Here is a 16,340-nt window from a genome sequence, read left to right as displayed (position 1 = left end):
ATAGACTTCAGACCCTCCACAACGACCTCTGCCACCCCGGGGTCACCAGACTTTACCATTTCATTAAGGCCCGCAACCTGACCTACTCCATCGAGGAGGTCAGGACCATGACCAGGAACTGCCAGACCTGCGCCGAGTGCAAACCGCACTTCTATAGGCCGGACAGAGCAAGCCTGATCAAGGCCACCCGCCCCTTCGAGCGCCTGAGCATCGACTTTAAGGGGCCTCTACCGTCATCTGACCGCAATGTGTACTTCCTCAACATCGTTGATGAGTACTCCCGTTTCCCTTTTGCCTTCCCCTGCCCAGACATGACCAGTACCACGGTCATCAAGTGCCTGAACGACCTCTTCGCCTTGTTCGGGTTCCCGAACTATATACATAGTGACCGGGGCTCCTCCTTCATGAGCGAGGAACTCCGTCAGTTCCTACTAGCGAGAGGTATTGCAGCAAGCAGGACCACCAGCTACAACCCCCGAGGGAACGGCCAGGTGGAAAGAGAGAACGCGACGGTATGGAAGGCCGGCCTCTTAGCCTTAAAGTCTAAGGGCCTCCCAACCTCCCGCTGGCAGGAAGTCCTCCCGACAGCGCTGCACTCCATCCGGTCACTACTTTGCACTGCCGTTAACGCCACCCCCCATGAACGAATGTTTGTTTTCCCCAGGAAGTCGACTACGGGAACTACTCTACCAACCTGGCTGACCTCTCCGGGGCCCGTCTTGCTGCGAAAGCACGTGAGGGCCCATAAAACGGACCCCCTGGTCGAGAGGGTGAACCTCCTGCACGCCAACCCCCAGTACGCCTACGTGGCTTACCCAGACGGGCGGGAGGACACTGTCTCCTTACGAGACCTCGCACCCTCGGGCACTCCGGAGACACCACCTTTACCCCCCCCCACCACCCCCCCAATTCCAGCCCAGGTAGACAGCATGCCGGAACCCCACGAGCCTTCGCCGACCACGCAGACACCAGCATTAACACCGGATAATGCAGCACTGCCGCTGCGACGATCGGAGAGGCTTACGAGGCCTCCGGACAGACTGACATACCAGAACTGGTAGTACACTTCACCCCGCCGGACTCAAATCTAAACAAGGGGTGAATGTGGTAAACCACTTTTATCGTTCACTATCGTTACACTATAGTTATCACTGTTGTATTGTTATCACTGTTCTCACTGTTGTATCACTATACGAGGTCGCCTCTTGTCATAGAGTCATAGAGTCATAGAGTAATACAGCACGGATAGAGGCCCTTCGGCCCATCGTGTCCGCGCCGGCCATCAAGCCCTGTCTAATCTAATCCCATATTCCAGCATTTGGCCCGTAGCCTTGTATGCTATGGCATTTCAAGTGCACATCCAAATGCTTCTTAAATGTTGTGAGGGTTTCTGCCTCCACAACCCTTTCAGGCAGTGAGTTCCAGACTCCAACCACCCTCTGGGTGAAAAAGTTCTTTCTCAAATCCCCTCTAAACCTCCCGCCCTTTACCTTGAATCTATGCCCCCTAGTTATCGACCCCTCTACTAAGGGAAAAAGCTCCTCAGCATCCATCCTATCTATGCCCCTCATAATTTTGTACACCTCAATCATGTCCCCCCTCAGCCTCCTCAGCTCCAAGGAAAACAAACCCAACCTGCCCAGTCTCTCTTCATAGCTGAAGCGCTCCAGCCCTGGTAACATCCTGGTGAACCTCCTCTGCACCCTCTCTAACGCGATCACATCCTTCCTGTAGTGTGGCGACCAGAACTGCACACAATATTCCAGCTGTGGCCTAACCAGTGTTTTATACAGCTCCATCATAACCTCCTTGCTCTTATATTCAATGCCTCGGCTAATGAAGGCAAGTATCCCATATGCCTTTTTTACCACCTTATCCACCTGTTCCGCCGCCTTCAGGGATCTGTGTACTTGCACACCCAGATCCCTCTGACCCTCCGTCTTGCCTAGGGTCTTTCCATTCATTGTGTATTCCTTTGCCTTGTTAGTCCCCCCAAAGTGCATCACCTCGCACTTTTCCTGGTTAAATTCCATTTGCCACTGTTCCGCCCATCTGACCAACCCATCTATATCGTCCTGCAGACTGAGGCTACCCTCCTCGCTATTTACCACCCTACCAATTTTTGTATCATCCGCGAACTTACTGATCATACCCTTTACATTCATATCCAAGTCATTAATGTAGACCACAAACAGCAAGGGACCCAGCACCGATCCCTGTGGTACCCCACTGGCCACAGGCTTCCAGTCACAAAAACAACCTTCGACCATCACCCTCTGCCTTCTGCCACTAAGCCAGTTTTGTATCCAATGTGCCAAGGCACCCTGGATTCCATGGGCTCTTACCTTCTTGACCAGTCTCCTGTGCGGGACTTTATCGAAGGCCTTACTGAAATCCATGTATACCACATCCACTGCGTTACCCTCATCCACACACCTAGTCACCCCCTCAAAAAATTCAATCAAATTAGTCAGACATGATCTTCCCTTGACAAAGCCATGTTGACTATCCCTGATTAATCCTTGCCTCTCCAAGTGGAGACAAATTTTGTCCCTCAGGATTTTTTCCAATAATTTTCCTACCACTGATGTTAGGCTCACTGGCCTGTAGTTCCCCGGTTTTTCCCTACTACCCTTCTTGAATAATGGTACTACATTAGCGGTTCTCCAGTCCTCTGGCACATCCCCTGTGGCCAGAGAGGTCCTGAATATATGTGTTAGAGCCCCCGCAATCTCCTCCTTTGCCTCACACAGCAGCCTGGGATACATTTCATCCGGGCCTGGGGATTTATCCATTTTTAGGCCAGCTAAAACCGCCAATACCTCCCCCCGCTCGATGTTAATATGTTCGAGCATATCACAGTCCCCCCGCCCTATTTCTATGTCTACATCGTCCTTCTCCATAGTGAAAACAGACGCAAAAAATTCATTCAGAACCCCTCCTACATCTTCCGGCTCCACACACAGATTGCCACTTTTGTCCCTAATGGGCCCTATTTTTTCCCTAGTTATCCTCTTACCCTTAATATACTTATAAAACATCTTCGGATTTTCCTTTATTTTGCTTGCCAGTGTTATTTCATGGCCCCTCCTTGATCTCCTAATTTCTTTTTTAAGTATCCCCCTGCACCTTTTGTACTCCTCTAGGGCTTCCTCCGTCTTTAGCCTTTTGTATCTACCAAAAGCCCTCCTTTTTTTCCTAATCCATTCCCGTATATCCCCTGACATCCAAGGTTCCCTGTGGTTTTTGGAACCACCCTTGACCTTTATGGGAACATGTTGCCATTGTATGATCTCAATCTCCCTTCTGAAAGCCTCCCATTGCTCCGATGCGGACTTTCCTACAAGTAGCTGATCCCAGTCCATTTTGGCCAGATCCTGCCTTATCCTATTAAAATCGGCCTTCCCCCAATTTAGAACCTTTATTTCCGGCCCATCCCTGTCCTTTTCCATGGCCACCTTAAATCTTACCATATTATGGTCACTATCACCAAAGTGCTCACCTACTAGCACTTTTTCCACTTGGCCAGCCACATTCCCTAGAATTAGGTCCAGTACCGCCCCCTCTCTTGTAGGACTTTCTACATGCTGGCTCAAAAAGCTCTCCTGGATGCACTTTAAGAATTCTACACCCTCTGAGCCTTTCACACTCTGACTATCCCAGTTAATATTGGGGAAGTTGAAATCCCCCATTATTATTACCCTATTATTTGCACATTTCTCTGAGATTTGCCTACATATCTGTTCCTCTATCTCCCCCTGACTGTTTGGAGGCCGATAGTACACTCCCAGCAAAGTGCTTGCCCCCTTTTTGTTTTTAAGCTCCACCCATATGGCCTCATTGGAGGACCCTGCTAATATATCATCCCTCCTTACTGCAGTAATTGACTCCTTAATTAATATTGCGACACCCCCTCCTCTTATACCTCCCCCTCTGTCTCGCCTGAAGATTCTGTCGCGCTGTTATACCTGGGCTGACCACCTCCGACTCCGCCCATGGCTCCACATACCTGCCCAGGTATAAAGGTAGTCGACTGGCTGGTATTCCTCCTTGTTGGACCCGATCACCCACGAGGGTGGGCTCTGTTATTTAGTCAATAAAAACCTTTAGTTACGTTCCTAACTCGTCGCTTTTTACTGGACGAATTGATAGGTATATCACCCAGCACTTCTCCTTGGTGCCGGGCTCGTTTGCCGGCACTCGCGAGCGGGGATCGCGCTGTTGCAGGACCCTCCCCCTTAACAGTGGGAGGAAGGCCTGCAGTACCGCAGCGTGTGGCGCTGCGGCACGTTGCGCTGCGATATTCAGTTTCGGCGCCCTAAGAGGGACGCGGAGCGCCTCGAGCCTCGCCCCGTGTACCTCAAGGGGCAATGAAACTGAATATCTGACGATCACTGAAGCCTCGAACACTGCGCTAAATCCTGCGCTCAGGCGACTTTTGCGCCACTTTGGCGCCCCAACCCAATTTCTAGGCCCTTGTACATTATTTTCCTCTTACGCATGCTCCTACATGGTGCTTCCTCTGTGGCTTCAGCAGATGTGGAGGCCCCTTGCTCACTCTCTTGCTGCTCCTGTCTCGACGCCTTTGGCGGGCCTCCTCTGGGGTTGCGAACCTGTGAGGGCTCGGCAACAGTCTGCTGCTCATGCGGCTGTGCAGGGGCTGAGACGCCCATCTCAGTTGGGTGTGAACTCCGGCGGGGCTCTGACCAAGGGCTTTGCAGTGGCATGGTCGTGTGAGCGCTTGAAGAGGAGCCCCCACTTCCTTGTCTCTGCCACCAACATCCCTCTCATGGGTCAGCCCCACTTCAGAGCTAGCAAGTGGTTTGACAGCACCTTGCTGCACTTCAGGGGGGCCATGAAAACACATTTCTGCACTGGAAGTCCTACTCCAGAGGATTTCCATGAAGGTCTGGTTTGTATGCTCAATAGCTGACCATCGCTCCTCAAGAGATGTCATTCTATTCTGAACAATGACCATGTTTTCAAGACCCTGGCGACTAAGCTCCTCCATGGCCGTAGCCATCCTCTCCTCTACCGTAGCCATCCTCTCCTCTACAGTAGCCAGCCTAACCACAGGGTTAGCCATCCTCTCCTCTACCGTAGCCATCCTCTCCTCTACAGTAGCCAGCCTAACCACAGAGTTAGCCATCCTTTCCACGGAGGTTGCCATCCTTTCCGCGGTGTTGCGTTCATGCACCAATGCTTCCACAAAGGCTCTGCTCATGTTCGCGGTGGACTCTTCCATTCGCTCCACACTCATAGCGACCTTGGAGACAAAACCTGCCAGAGACTCCTGCACCTGTTCCTGGAGTTCCAGCACCGCTCTCCTTCTGGATGGACCCGGAGGCACAGGGTCGACATGCAGCTGAGCCGAGCTGGCAGAGTCCTGCGCCCGCCGATGACTGTCCACTGCTGTCCCTGTCTCCACCATCTGCTGATGCTCACTTGTGAGCTGTGATACACCAGGTGACAACACTACTCTATCTTGCGAAGGTCCCACTGAGGTGTGAGTGTCTGCGCTGGTGCTGGGTGCGCTGAATTCTGCTGACACTGCGTCCTCAGAGGCTGCAGCTTCCTCTGAGGAGTCTGGAAGCTCAGGCTCTTCCACCTGGACAGTGGGGACTGGGTCTTTCGATGGTCCTGTGGGGGAGTAAAGGAAAGAGTTGGAGATGTGAGGTCAAGGTTACATGCACCTTGAATAGTGCAGATGATCATAAATCAATCTGTTAGAGCATCAGATTCATTATCAGTGACTCAGCGATGTCAATGAGATGCCAAACTATTCTGTCACCAGCTTGCTGTGATGCGCCTGTGTGCCCGTCCCCCACTTGGGAATCCTCCTCGATCCCGGCGATTTCCAGGGCCGTCTCCTCCCAGGGGGTGAGCTGGGCTACTGAGGGTGGCCCTCCTCCTGTCATGGCTCTTTCCCTCTTATTGTGGGCTCTCTTTTCCTGCAATGAGGGACACAAGTGGAGTTTGAGTGAGAATGAAGGAGTGAGTAGAGAGTCCATAGCATAGATGCTTAGAAGGAGACTAAGGGCCCTCCCTGTGTGTTGTAAGTTGTTGTTGTTGTTGTTGCATCACAGTGATAGGGAGTGTGAGGGCTACATGGTTCGAATAGTTAAATGAATGTGACCATAGAGAGAGAGGGAATGGGTAAGGGTGCAGGGATGTAAGTGTCAAGTGGCATGTGGATGAAGAGGTTGGCATAGCAGAGTGCTGGTGAGGAGAGGCGATGGGGATCAGATTGAGGGTGATGGGAAAGTCATACTCACTTTTCCTGTGCGGAGAAGGTCATGAAACCTCTTCCTGCATTGCAGCCAGGTTCTGCAGCTCATTGATATGGAGTTGACCTCCTGGGCCACTTGCAGCCTCACAGCTTTAGTCTGCTGGGGTGGCTTTTTTCTCCCTGAGGAAGGGAAGAGCACCTCTTATTGGATCTTGCTCCCTCCACCAGAGCTTGGAGGGAGGGCTCATCGAAGCGTGGAGCACACTTTTGCTTGCTGGTGGACACAGTCCATCAATGAATTCCTTACTACAATCACCATAAAGTTTCCAGTCTCCAGAAGAAGCAAGGCTGCTTGCAGGCCTTAAATCCAGCAGCATTGATGATGTCATCGGAGACGACTTTCTGGATGAAAAGACTCATTGGGCCAGGGGTTCCCACCCGCAGGAAATCAATCGCCCAATTAGGGGAAAATCCCACTTTTTCCCCACTTCACTTCGGAGTCGGGGTCCTGACACAAATGCCACCTGACACGCCCCAGCCCGCCCACACTGGCAAAATCCAGCCCAATGTTTCAGGTCGGAGACCTGTCTTCAGAACTGGAAAAAGTTGGAAATGTAACAGATTTTAAGCAGATGCAGAGGCAGGGAAGGGGGAGGTGGGGGGGGAGGAAGGAAATTAAGGGACGGTCTGCACTAGAATGCAAGGCAGGAGTGGTGAAATGTTGCAAATGGGAACGGCAGAATCATCAACAGCTGCCGCCTGAAAAACACCAAACGCATCTTCCTCTCCCCTCCCCTTTCAGCATCCCGAAGGGACCACTCCCTCCGCGACACCCTGGTCCACTCCTCAATCACCCCCAACAGCCTTTCCCCTCCCCACGACACCTTCCCGTGCAAGCGCAGGAGATGCAACACCCGCCCTTTTACCTCCCCCCTTCCCACTGTCCAGGGCCCCAAACACCCCTTCCAGGTGAAACAGCGATTTACTTGTACTTCTTGCAATCTAGTGCAGGAAACTTTCGATTTACCGGCACCTAAATAACCGGAAATCTCGGTTAACCGGCAAAATTCAGGAGTAGGTTCAGGTAAGTTTTACTTCATATTGTACTTGTCTTCCTCGGTCTGTTGCTGTGCAAGGGTGTGGCTGCAGCTGTTGCTAAGCTACAGAGATGCTTGAAACTTGTGGCCATTGTTCTGCACTTGTTGCTAAGCAACAAGGTTTGTTGCTTTATACGGAGCTGTCAGCTCTCCGTATCTTTTACTATAGCTTTCGGTTATCCGGAATTTTTGATGAACCGGCACCACGTCGGTCCCATCGGTGCCGGATAAAAAAAAGTTTCCTGTATACTGTATTCGCTGCTCACGATGTGGTCTCCTCTACATTGGGGAGGCCAAACGCAGATTGGGTGACCGCTTTGCGGAACATCTCCATTCAGTCCGTAAGGGTGACCCCCCCGAGCTTCCAGTCGCCTGTCACTTTAATTCTTGTCCCAGTCCCACTCTGACCTCTCCATCCTCAGCCTCCTACACTGTTCCAATGAAGCTCAATGGAAGCTCGAGGAACAGCACCTCGTCTTTCGATTAGGCACTTTACAGCCTTCTGGACTCAACATTGAGTTCAACAATTTCAGACTATAACCCCCCCCCGCATTTTTTCAGGCAGCAGTTGTTGATGATTCTGCCATCCCCATTTGCTATCCCTTCAGTTCCTCCCTCCCCTCCCCCACTTTCCCTGCCTCTGTACCTGCTTAAAATCGGTTACATCTCCAACTTTTACCAGTTCTGAAGAAGTGTCACAGACCTGAGACGTTAACTCTGTTTCTCTCTCCACGGATGCTGCCTAGCCAGCTGAGTGTTTCCAGCATTTTCTGTTTCCCCTTTAAGAAATGCTGGCTGCCTTTAAGTATCGTCTTGGATTCCCAATATCACTTCCCCCCTCCCCGTCCAATAGGCATGCAGACAATGAATAGCATGGGTAACGCTGATTGCGCACACGAGTCATTGTAATTAGCGGGCAGCACAATTATTGGCAATTTCTGTTGCGGGCAGTCCGCGCCCCATCCCCTGCACACCTGTTTTTGGGTGCGATACAATTCCTAGGCCACGATGTTCCTCTCTATCTGATTCTTAACCTTCCTTAAGGTCTCTTTGCTTCTTCGCAGCCTTTCGTTATTCTTCATCAAGTTATCTTATCAGAAGGACCTTTGCTTTAATTTTTAACGGTATCCATGGGCCCGATTTTGTGGATTGTGTGGGAAATGGTCGGATTCCCCGAATGTGGGGTTCTGACACACAAAAAAATGTGTCAGCCAGCTGCACACAATTTTCCCTCAAGTGGCCAATTAATTTCCAGCGTGTGGGCAGCCTTGCTAATTGTCCATTTCCAGTCAGGAAGCCCCACAGTATGATGTCATCATTCGTGGTGCTTTCAAGGTCCATAGCAAGCACTGCATCCTCTGAAGGCTTCCAAACGAACCATACAGGATGGCAGAGGAGCCTGCAGCAGCTGTGGCCAGTGCCAGACCCCGAGCTGCCTCCAAATTCGACAAAGCTTCACTGCAGGCATTATTGGATGGGGTTAGGGCCCACAGGGAGGTCCTCTTCCCTAGGTCAGGCAGGAAGAGGCCTCCCACTGAGACCAAGGCTGCATGGATGCAGGTGTCAGCAGATGCCAACTCGCTGGGAGTCACCAGAAGAACCTTGGCATTACATCTCTAACTCCTTCCTTTACTCCCCCACAGTACCATCCAGAGCCCCCGTCCTCACTGTGGAGGAGGAAGAGGCTGTGCAGCCAGACTCCTCAGAGGAAGCTCCAACCTCTGAGGGCGCAGCGTCAGCAGAAGTAAGCGCACCCAGCACCAGCGCTGACACTCACACCTCGGGGGGACCTTCGGGACATAGAGTAGTGTTGTCACCTGGTGTTTCACAGCTCACAAGTGAGCCTCAGCAGATTCTGGAGACAGGGACAGCAGTGGAGAGTCCTCGTCGGAGGGCGCAGGACTCTGCCAGCTCAGCTCAGCTGCGCTGCATGTCGACCCTCTGCCTCTGGGTCCATCCGCAAGAGAAGAGGTGATGGATCTCCATGCACAGATGCAGGAGTCTCTGGCAGGTTTTGTCTCCAGGGTCGCTGCAAGTGTGGAGCAAATGGAGGAGTCCATAGCGACCATGAGCAGAGCCTTTGTGGAGTCATTGGCACATGAATGCATCACCATGGAAAGGTTGGCAACCTCCATGGAGGAGATAACTCGTCAGGGTATGGAAAACACGGTGAGTGCTCATAAGAGAATGACATCTCTTGAGGAGCGTTGGCCATCTCATGAACAGAGAAACCAGACCTTCATGGAAGTCCTTCTGAGTAGGACTGCCAGTGCAGATACAGGTCCCCATGGCCCCCTAAAGCGCAGCAAGGTGCTCTCAAGCCACTTCCAAACACTGGCCCCTTCTGGCCTGTGCAGCTTCAGGTGAGTGAGCAGCAGCCTGGTGCTCCTGGTGCTCATCCTGCTGTTCCTGGTTCTGCTGCTGCCGCCTCTGCTGCTGGAGATCCTCTAATGGCAAGAAGGGAAGGAAAAAAAGGCGTCCCATGCTTCTCGCAGATGCCTCCACTGAGGAAGCGCTGAGTGAGGGTGGCGAGAGGGGCTTCCCAGGAGATCGCATTGGAGAAGTGTGTGAGGCTCCAACCTTCCACAGCTGTGCCTAAGCCTTGAAGAAGTAGCCCCAAACCTGCAACAACAAGGTCCTTCAACATACAAATGCTGTCCCTTTAAATCGCAGCTTTCCCGAATGACCTGCAGCTGACAGCAAGCAAGCCGGCAAGCTTCACACCAGGTCTCATCAGCGGGGTTCCCCGCAAGCGTGTTTGATGTGGGGAAAGCCCCAAAGTCGCAACGGCCCCGGAAAATCTACTTCAACAAGGTAATTATTGGTCATTAGTGTGCCGACGACCAGTCCCGCCAGCGGCGGGCGGGGCTGAATCGGCTCGCGGAGAAACAGCGGTCTGAAAGTCGAACGGGGCGGGGAATCAAACGGGGTGGGTCGCGACCCCCTATTTCGGTGATTTTCGGCCCCCGCCCGCCTGAAAAGCCGCCCGACGGCTGGCAGAAAATCGGGGCCCATGTCTTTATATCAGTGACAGTTCCCTCTCTGCCTATTGGAATTTTGTACATGTCAGCCTTGGTTCCGTTGGTAACACTCTCACTTCTGAGTCACACAGTGCCAGGCAATGACTATCTCCAACAAGCGAGAGTCTAACCACCGTCCCTTGACATTCAACGGCATTACCATCACTGAATCCCCCACCATCAACATCCTGGGGGGTCACCACTGACCAGAAACTTAACTGGACCAGCCACATAAATACTGTGGCAACAAGAGCAGGTCAGAGGCTATGTATTCTGTGGCGAGTGTCTCACCTCCTGACTCCCCAAAGCCTTTCCACCATCGACAAGGCACAAGTAAGGAGTGCGATGGTATACTCTCCACTTGCCTGGATGAGTGCAGCTCCAACAACACTCAAGAAGCTCGACACCATCCAGGACAAAGCAGCCACTTGATCGGCACCCCATCCACCACCTTAAACATTCACTCCCTCCACCACCGGCGCACCGTGGCTGCAGTGTGTACCATCTACAAGATGCAGTGCAGCAATTCGCCAAGGCTTCTTCGGAAGCACCTCCCAAACCCGCGACCTCTACCACCTAGAAGGACAAGGGCAGCAGGCGCATGGGAAATCCACCAGCTGCAAGTTCCCCTCCAAGTCACACACCATCCTGACTTAGAAGCATATCGGCTGATCCTTCATCGTCGCTGGGTCAAAATCCTCAAACTCCCTCCCTAACAGCACTGTGGGAGTACCTTCACCACACGGACTTCACCACCTTCTCAAGGGCAATTAGGGATGGGCAATAAATGCTGGCCTTGCCAGTGATGCCCACATCCCATAAACGAATTTTAAAAAAGTCAAGTTTCAAGTCCTACACCAGGCTGACACTCCAGTGTAGTACAGAGGGAGTGCTGTACTGTCGGAGGTGCCGTCTTTTGGACAAGCCGATAAACCGAGGCCCCGTCTGCCCTCTCAGGTGGACTTAAAACATCCCGTGGCACTATTTCGAAGAATCATAGAATAGTAAAGCACAGAAGGAGGTCATTCGGCCCATCGAATCTGCACCTGCTCTTTCGAAGAGCAATCCAGTCGGTCCCATTGCCCCGCTCTTTCCCCATATCCCTGCAATGAAGAACAGGGAAGTTTCCCCCCGCCCCCCGCCATGTCCTGGCCAATCCCTCAACCAACACCACTAAAAAACAGATTTTCTGGTCTTATATCTCATTTCTGTTTGTGAGATCTTGCCGTGCGTAAATTGGCTGCTGCGTTTCTTACATTACAACAGTGACGACACTGCAAAAGTACTTCATTGGCTGTAAAGCGTTTTGGGACGTCCTGAGATTGTGAAAGGTGCTGGAGAAATGTAAGTTCTTTCCTTAGTTTTTTCTTTATGACAGCCATGTCCTTGTTGTCAGGTTTTAGCTGCTCTGGCTAAGCTTGTACATGAATAGGTTGAAGAATATAGTTGCAGCAACTTTAATAGTTTATTAAGGAATATAAGATTCAGCTTAAGAACATAAGAATTAGGAGCAGGAGTCGGCCATTCGGCCCCTCAAGCCTGCTCCGCAATTCAATAAGATCATGGTTGATCATCGACCTCAACACCACTTTCCTGCCCGATCCCCAAATCCCTTGATTCCCCTAGAGTCCAAAAATCTATTGATCTCAGCCTTGAATACACTCAATTCAATTCAATTCAAATCGCTTTATTGGCATGACAAGGTACATCTTATGTTGCCAAAGCATCGAAAAACATTCATGGTTGTACACAAAAATACAGATCTATCCATACAGTGTATAAACAGATATATCCCTGAGTGTATAAATATACATTCATATAATTTGTATATACTCTTTTCTTATACTTAGTGGTTGTCCCTCTGTTTATGGCAAGCTGTAATATAGTGTGCCGCTAAGGTTACACAATTTCTCTCTTCCCCTAGTAGGTATGGGAGTTTTTGGTCATCATTCAAATTTCTGAATTCCGGGCATATTTTTGTGAATTTTAGGTAGAAATTCTCCCTTATGCCCTGATATTTTCTACAAGCTGTGAGGAAGTGCATCTCTGTCTCCACCACTCCCTGACTGCAGTGAGAGCATATCCTGTCCTCTCTTGGTAGCCGGGTCTGCCTGTGTCTACCTTTTTCGATCGCCAGGCTATGTTCACTAAGTCTGTACATTGTCAAGGTTTTTCTCAGTTTGCTATCCTTTACCATGGTCAGGTAATCAGCCATGTTGTATTGTCTGTTTAGGGCCAAGTAGCAATTGAGTTTGCTTTGGGTTTTTGTTGTTTCTGTCCAATATGACAGATATTTTTCCTTTTGCTTAGCGACGATTGTGTTGGGTCGAATTCTTTGTGTTACGCTGTCACTGTCCTGGGGCTGGTTATTGTTAGTAGTGTTAGTAGTTACTTCACTGAGTCCCAGGACTAGTTGACTGAGGGTATTCTTCTTTATGGTCCTCTCTTGGCATTTCAGGGCTTCATAATGAGGGTTGCTCATTTCTAGGTGTTTCCAAAATTTGGTGGCTCTTTTTTGGATAGTGATTATTAATACACTCAAAGACTTAGCATTCACAGCCCTCTGGGGCAGAGAATTCCAATGATTCACAACCCTCTGAGTGAAGAAATTCCTCCTCATCTCGGTCTTAAATGGCCGACCCCTTATTCTGAGACTGTGCCCCCTAGTTCTAGACACTCCAGCCAGGGGAAACTATTATGTCCGTGTATGATTGAGACACGGACAGCAGGAGTTGAACAAAACAAGTCTTTACTGAATGGAGTCAATTGGGAAACTGAAACTACAGAGGCTCGCTAGCGCCTTTTATACAGGGGTGGTCACTGCCGGTACTGCAGTCTGAGACCAGTTATTCTCTTAAAGGTACATACACAACAGAAACAACCTCTCAGCATCTACCCTGTCAATCTCCTTCAGAATCTTGTATGTTGCAATGAGATCACCGCTCATTCTTCTAAACTCCAGAGAGTATCGGCCCATTCTACACAATCTCTCCTCATAGGACAGCCCTCTCATCCCAGGAATCAATCTAGTGAACCTTCGTTGCACCGCCTCCAAGGCAAGTATATCCTTCCTTAGATAAAGGAGACAACAAAACTGTGCCCAGTACTCCAGGTGTGGTCTCACCAAGGCCCGGTACAATTGTAGCAAGACTTCCTTACTCTTATACTCCAACCCTCTTGCAATAAAGGCCAACATGCCATTTGCCTTCCTTATTGCTCGCTGTACCTGCATGCTAGCTTTCTGTGCTTCTTTTACGAGGACACCCAAATCTCTCTGAACACCAACATTTGAAAGTTTCTCACCATTTAAAAAATATTCTGTTTTTCTATTCTTCCTACCAACGTGAATAACCTCACATTTCCCTACATTATACTCCATCTCCACCTTACTGCCCACTCACTTAGTCTATCTATATCCCTTTGCAGACTCTCTGTTCTCCTCACAGCTTACTGTCCCACCTAGCTTTGTATCATCAGCAAACTTGGATACATTACACTTGGTCCCTTCATCTAGGTCATCAATATAGATTGTAAATAGCTGAGGCCCCAACACTGATCCTTGCGGCACCCCACTAGTTACAGCCTGCCAACCTGAAAAAGATCAGTTTATCCCTACTCTCTGTTTTCTAGCCGTTAACCAATCCTCTATCCATGCTACTATATTACCCCCAACCCCATGAGCCCTAATCTTGTATAATAACCTTTTATGTGGCACCTTATCGAATGCCTTTTGGAAATCCAAATATACTACATCCACCGGTTCCCCTTTATCTGCCCTGCTAGTTACATCCTCAAAAAACTCTAATAAATTTGTCAAACACGATTTCCCTTTCATAAAACCATGTTGACTCTGCCTAATCATGTTATGATTTTCTAAGTGACTTGATCCCACTTCCTTAACAATGGATTCCAGCATTTTCCTGACGACTGATGTCAGGCTAACTGGCCTGTAGTTCCCTGTTTCTTTTCTCTCCCTCCTTTCGTGAATAACGGTGTTACATTTGCGACCTTCCAATCCGCTGGGACCATTCCAGAATCTTGGGAATTTTGGAAGATCAAAACCAATGCATCCACTATCTCCTCAGCCACCTCTTTTAGAAGCCTAGGATGTAGGCCTTCAGGTCCAGGGGATTTGTCGGCTTTTAGTCCCATTTGTTTCTCTAGTACTTTTTCTCTACTTGTATTAATTACATTAAGTTCCTCACCCTCATCAGACCCTTGGTTCCCCACCATTTTTGTTATGCTTTTTGTGTCTTCTACGGTGAAGACAGATACAAAATATTTGTTTAACATTTCTGCCATTTCCTTATTCCCCATAATAATTTCTCCTGTCTCAGCCTCTAAGGGACCAACGTTTACTTTTGCTACTCTTTTCCTTTTTACATACTTGTAGAAACTCTTACAATCTGCTTTTATATTTCTTGCTAGTTTTCTCTCCTATTCTATTTTTTCCCTTTTTATCAATTTTTTGTCAACCTTTGCTGGTTTCTGAAACTCTCCCAATCCTCAGGCTTATTATTAGTCTTTGCAACATTATAAGCTTCTTCTTTCAATCTAATGCTATCCTTAACTTCTTTAGTTAGCCACGGTTGGATCACTTTTCCTGTGGAGTTTTTGTTTCTCAATGGAATGTATTTTTGTTGAGAATTATGAAATATTTCTTTAAATGCTAGCTACTGCTTATCTACCGCCATACCTTTTAATCTACTTTTTCAATCTACCTTAGCCAACTTGTCCCTCGTACCTATGTAATTGGCTTTATTTAAGTTTAAGACTCTAGTTTCGGACTTAGGCAAATCACTCTCAAAATGAATGTGAAATTCTATCATATTATGGTGTGGAGATGCCGGTGTTGGACTGGGGTGGACAAATGTAAGAAGTCACACAACACCAGGTTATAGTCCAACAGCTTTATTTGACGAAGGAGCAGCGCTCCGAAAGCTTGTGATTTCAAATAAAACTGTTGGACTATAACCTGGTGTTGTGTGACTTCTTACATCTATCATATTATGATCACTCTGCCTTATCTGGTATTGATATATCAATTGAGGTAAACATGCCAGTCCCGCACGTCCACATTATTTACAAGAGATAAGCTTACCAGCTTGAACAAAGAGTTCGAAGTTCAATCTGCACCCAACAGGCCACCAGAGTACAAAAACCTTCATACAAGATGCACTGCAGCAACAGATGTGGTGCCCAGGTGTGGTCGAACCAGGGTTTGTACAGCTGCAGCATAACTTCTACCCCCTTGTATTCTAGACCTCTAGATATAAAGGCCAGCATCCCATTAGCCTTTTGGATTATTTTCTGTACCTGTTCATGACATTTTAATGATCTACGTACTTGGACCCCCCAAGTCTCTTTGGACCTCCACTGTTTTTAGCCTTTCACCATTTAGAAAGCTCCCTGTTCTATCCTTTTTAGGCCCAAAGTGGATGACCTCACATTTGCTTCTATTGAAATCCATTTGCCACAATTTGTAACTGTAACTTAACGCCCACCTCTCTGTGTTACAGCCCCCTACAGATGAAGGACATGTGCTCGAGCTGAGCTCCATTATTGCCGTCCTAATGCTACAAGACTGACATCCGTTACAGCACAGGATGACCCAGAGATGGCTAATGCTATCCATATTATTACACAATGGGCATGACTCGCTCGCAAGGAGATAATGGCTAACATCCGTATAATTAAAACAGAGCAGCGTAGAACGTAGCATAGGAGAAAGAAAAGCAGAGAATGCTGGAAATACACAGCGAGTCTGCCAGAATGTGAAGAGAGAAAATAGAGTCTTGGTGGAGAGCCTTCATTTGAAGTGGAAACTGGAAGGTGAGTGAGCTTCTTCGCGGAACTGAAGAAAGGGGACGTTGTAATGTAGGAAACGCAGCAGCCAATTTGCGCACAGCAAGCTCCCACAAACAGCAATGTCCAACAACACTCAAGAAACTCGACACCATCCAGGACAAAGCAGCCCACTTGATCGGCACCTCA

This window comes from Somniosus microcephalus, chromosome 34 (assembly GCF_052327205.1).
Source record: "Somniosus microcephalus isolate GS21.2 chromosome 34, FLI_Smic_1.0, whole genome shotgun sequence".
Classification (NCBI taxonomy): domain Eukaryota; kingdom Metazoa; phylum Chordata; class Chondrichthyes; order Squaliformes; family Somniosidae; genus Somniosus; species Somniosus microcephalus.
The sequence above is the reverse complement of the archived record's forward strand: the minus strand, read 5'-3'. Positions refer to the sequence as shown.